General features: G+C 42.5%; 1 protein-coding gene across 2 annotated transcripts in view; it reads left to right on the plus strand.

Annotated features, from left to right (window-relative positions):
- Positions 1 to 2,533, plus strand: part of Gpalpp1 (GPALPP motifs containing 1) — a 23,903-nt gene extending 21,370 nt beyond the window's left edge. Inside the window, exon 9 of one of the 2 annotated variants that reach the window (XM_028754272.1) lies at positions 2,310 to 2,533. The gene's annotated coding sequence lies outside the window, so the exon portion shown is untranslated. Of the gene's footprint in view, positions 1 to 902; positions 955 to 2,309 lie in introns of those variants that run through there. The other variant, XM_028754271.1, reaches the window with a different exon arrangement.
- The last annotated feature ends 2,186 nt before the right edge of the window (positions 2,534 to 4,719 follow it).

A 4,719-nucleotide genomic window follows, 5' to 3' on the forward strand; every position in this document is an offset into this window, starting at 1 on the left:
TGTGTGTGTGTGTGTGTGTGTGTGTGTGTGTGTGTGTGTGTGTGTGTTTAATTGTTCACTTGCTTGTTGGGTTTTGAGACAGGGTCTCACTGGGTAACCTTGGCTGGCCTGGAACTCACTATGTATACTAGCAGGCTGGCCTCAAACTCATAGAGATCCACCTCCCTCTCCCTCCAAGTTCTGGGATTAAAGGTGAGTGCCACCATAGCATTCTTTGAACAACATTACAATTAGAAGATGCATTGCTTCAGGAGGTCTCTGTAAGTTGAGTGACAGCTGGTATGCCTTATATCCGTAATCCCATGTATCCACCTGATGAGAGTCTGTGATGTTGGCTAAGGAATTGTGTGAGAGCTGACTATGCTGCTTAAGTTCCTCTTGATTTGTAGTATTATGAAATGGATATCAATATTCAGATATGATTTTAAAGGACAATATAAACTTTAAAATGTTTTCCAGCTTACTGCATTGTTACCTCAGAGGGATTTCCCTGGGTCATGTTTGTCCACCATAATTTGTTAGAGAATGATCTTTAAAAACATATAAATTTGTTCTGGTCTGTGTCTCCTTTAAGGTAATATGGAAACAGACAATCAGTGTTCCTTATATAGAATAGGATATTTTGGGTGTTCTTGGCTTTTCTTCATATAATTATTTTAAGAGTCTATCCCCACAACACTACAGCCCTAAATTTTTATGGTGTCTTACAAGTTTTTTCTTAGTTCTGGGTGAGACTATACACTGAGTCTCTACCACAGCCTGGACCTTTTTCTTCAAATATATTTAACCTGCCCTAGAATCATTGTGTCAGGCTGTCTTAGTTAGGTTTGTACTGCTGTGAACAGACACCATGACCAAGGCAACTCTTATAAGGACAACATTTAATTGGGGTTGGCTTACAGGTTCAGAGGTTCAGTCCATTATCTTCAAGACGGGAACATGACAGCATCCAGGCCACCATGGTGGAGGAGAAGCTGAGAGTTCTACATCTCCATCTGAAGGCTGCTAGCAGAACACTGGCTTCCAGGCAGCTAGGATGAGGGTCTTAACGCCCACATCCACAGTTACCACCTACTCCAACAGGGCCACACCTTCTAATAGTGCCATTCCCTGGGCCAAGCATATACAAACCATCACACAGGCTCTTGCAAATCCATCACTTTAAAATTTCTTGGTTTGTCTTCCAAACTGAACCTAGTGAAAGCACACCTGTTTGAATACAGAGCATGGAGTTTGTTCTTCCTGCTGTTGTATTTTTTATGCCTGTTGTTGTTTTTATTAGTTTTAAGGTAAAGAAGCTGTTTGGATTATCTCAGGTTAAGGAAATATTCCTGTGATTTTAATAGTAAATATTTGTAGGGAGGCAATCTGAAGGCCATTATACTCATCTATTGTCATCTGTGTGAAGTCTAGGACTGTCTTGATGGTCTCACCAAAGCTGTCTATATCTTGGAACTTGACATAGGATCATCTGATTCATATATGTATATAGCACTTTGTGTCTGGTTTACTGGAATATTAACTCTGAATGGCTTTTTAAAATAACCAAATAATAACTGGAAATGGGGAATCTGTACTCACAATCACCCAGTGGGAGCATTGTATGCTTTAATGTTGTAAGCACTGCCTTTTGAGCTGTTAAACAGATGCTCTGAATAGGGAGGTAAAGCTAAATGTGGATTCCATGTGGTTCTTGCAGGTTTCCTTGTTCTGCTGACTCTGTATTCTAGTTTTCATGAAGCATAGGGTTTTAATGGGAAAATGTTCTGATTCGCAATTCATGTAAACTTTATAAAAATTGAGCAAACTGTTCAAATTACAATAGAGTATTTTTCAATAGTGATACACTTTTTGTACTGGTATAAACAGCCTGTTTAAGGACTGCTGCTGCTTAAAACCTGAATTACTTTGAGTAAATTGAAGAGGCTTCTTGTCTACATAGATTTGGACAGACCTACCCTTTAACTAAAGTGAGTGGGTTTCTACATATGAAATGTTATACAAGAGTATTAATTCTGACTAGGCATGGTGATGAACGCCTTTAATCCTAGCACTTGAGAGGCAGAGGCAGGCAGATCTCTGTGAACTCAAGGCCAGCCTGGTCTACAGAGTGAATTCTAGGATGGCCAGGGCTATGTAGAGAGACCCTGTCTCAAAAATCTAAGAAAAAGAAGTATTTATTCTGTCCTTTTCATTTTGTATTTTTTTCCCCAATGAGAAGAGAACAGTTTTTTTAGCTATGAGAAACCTATTTTGTGAAATTTGCTACTTTTTAAAGTTTAAATACTAAGAAATCAATCTTTTTAAAGGAGATGACAGTCTGCAGAGATGGCTCCTACGTTAAGAGCATGTACAGCTCTTGCAGATCACCTGATTCAGTTCCCAGTGTCCACACCTGGTGTCCACAGTCCCTGTACCCCAGCTCCAGGGAATCTGACCCCCTCTTCTGGCCTCCATGGTCATCTGTGCCCATCACACTCAGATGCGTAACTTTAAAAATAAAAATAAATAAATCTTAAAAGTATAAATATCATTTCTGAACACTCATTGGCTTTGCTTTCTCAGTGGAAGGGGATAGGATATCTGTAGTGTGCTTACTGTTTCCTGTAACCTCAGATAAAGGACCCCACCAGACACATCACCTCTCTGGTACCCTGGAGCCAGTGCTCTTTTCTGTCACCCAGATGGCAGTTGCAGTAAAGTATATGCCATTTGGTGGGGGGTAGGGGTAATTAGCCACATGGAGACACAATTCCAAATTAATATCCACCATAAAAAGAAAGTAGCTCAGTGTGCATTACAGAAAGGTGTTCCCCGTGTCGTCCTGTCCTCCAAACAGCAGGAGCCCTACTTGCCCTGACAGTCAGCATTTTCTAATAAAAACAGCCCTACAGTTCTTGGCCACGTTTTACAGAGCTCCGATGCCTTTGCATCAGAGTGAAGAAGAAAAGAGCATCACCAGGTGAAACCCTGGTGTCTCACCACTGACGTTGGCCTCCAGTTCCCTAGACAGCCTTGTCCAGCTCCTACTGCTCAGCCTTAAACAGCACCTACATTGCTGGTGAACAGATGGTTGGTTTTAGTAGTGGGGGAACAGGCTTGGCCAACCCAGGATAAGACTTTCAGATTGACCTCCACAGGGAAAATTGAGCCCTGCTTGTGGGGTGGGATCATAGTCTACATAGAGTTTTTCATTTATTTAGCTTTAAGAACACATTTACTGGCCAGGCAGTGGGGGCGCACGCCTTTAATCCCAGCACTTGGGAGACAGAGACAGACAGATTTCTGAGTGCGAGGCCAGCCTGGTCTACAGAGTGAGTTCCAGGACAGCCAAGGCTACACAGAGAAACCCTGTCTCAACCCCCCCCCCCCCAAAAAAAAGGGGGGGCTGGAGAGATGGCTCAGCGGTTAAGAGCACTGACTGCTCTTCCAGAGGTCCTGAGTTCAAATCCCAGCAACCACATGGTGGCTCACAACCATCCGCAATGAGATTCGATGCCCTCTTCTGGTGTGTCTGAAGACAGCTACAGTGTACTCATAAATAAAATAAATAAATCTTTTTAAAAAAAAAATTTACTTTACTATTCACTCATCCTTTGTTACACACATTGTAATGTGTGTGGAGCTGGGCCTTCCATGTTTCAGAGTGACATAAATCATTCCCTATTACATGTTACTTTCTGGTTCTCATGCAGGCTAAGAATGTTGATACCGCTCTGAAATACATGACAGTGGGGCAGAGCTCTTCAGCTCAAGGCCTCGCCTGCTTCCACTTTTCCATGGTGTTATAGGTACTTCTAGAAAAGCCTCTCCAGGGCATTATACCTGAGAGGAGGAGTTAACATTGAGGGAAGTGGCTCCTGAAGAGAGACCGTGAAGCATCCCCTAGCTGGCTTCTGATGCCATCCTGAGGCTCCAAGCTGCAGTACAGAGACTTGTGCTGCTGGAGAAGAGGTTTTTGTTTGGTGGTGGTTGTTTTGTTTTGTTTTGTTTACAGCTTTAAGAAAACCACTCTAATGGGACCAGGCCTGTGGGTGAGCATGAAGTCATGGCTCAATTCCTGGTACTCATCACCACCCAGAAATTGTTTAACTGTCACCATGGTATGTACAAGGTTAAAAAATTGTCTCCTTCTCGTAGCCATTTCATTTGGAGGATTACCATTGAAAGGCTGTTTTAAAAAAAGGAGAGCTTTGAAGTATAGTTATATATATACATATATGAATAAAATGTCCTCTGTATCTGAGAAGTTGAAATCTTCCTTTTTTTTTTTTTTCTTTGTTTTTATATGCTTAGCTTTCCTGAAGCAAGCAGTACTGGCAGCAAGAATATCCTGTAAAGGTTTCTTCTGGTCAGCCAGTCATTGTGGGGCTGTCATGAAGGGGGTAAGAAGGAGAAAGAAAATTCAGAGTTGGGGGAGGGGTGAAGATGCTGGCCACACAGACCTGCAATCCCACTATTGAGTCTAAGGCAGGAGAATAACAGACTAAAGGCCTGCTTGGGCTGCATCATGTTTTCCGTTCAAGCTGCGAGGGATGAGAGAGGGAACACTCTCACTGAACTAACTGCACTGTCATAAGCGTGTGCTGGGACCATGGATTCCACCTCACCTTTATTCCCGGCAGGGTTCTAATGAGAATTCCAATCTTGTGTTAGGTCATCAGTCCTGAGCTGGTCCCAGATTTGCCAGTGTCCATGTCTGGCCATTGTAAACCTCCT

The sequence above is a fragment of the Grammomys surdaster genome, unplaced genomic scaffold, assembly GCF_004785775.1.
Source record: "Grammomys surdaster isolate TR1022 unplaced genomic scaffold, NIH_TR_1.0 125985, whole genome shotgun sequence".
In the NCBI taxonomy this organism is placed as follows: domain Eukaryota; kingdom Metazoa; phylum Chordata; class Mammalia; order Rodentia; family Muridae; genus Grammomys; species Grammomys surdaster.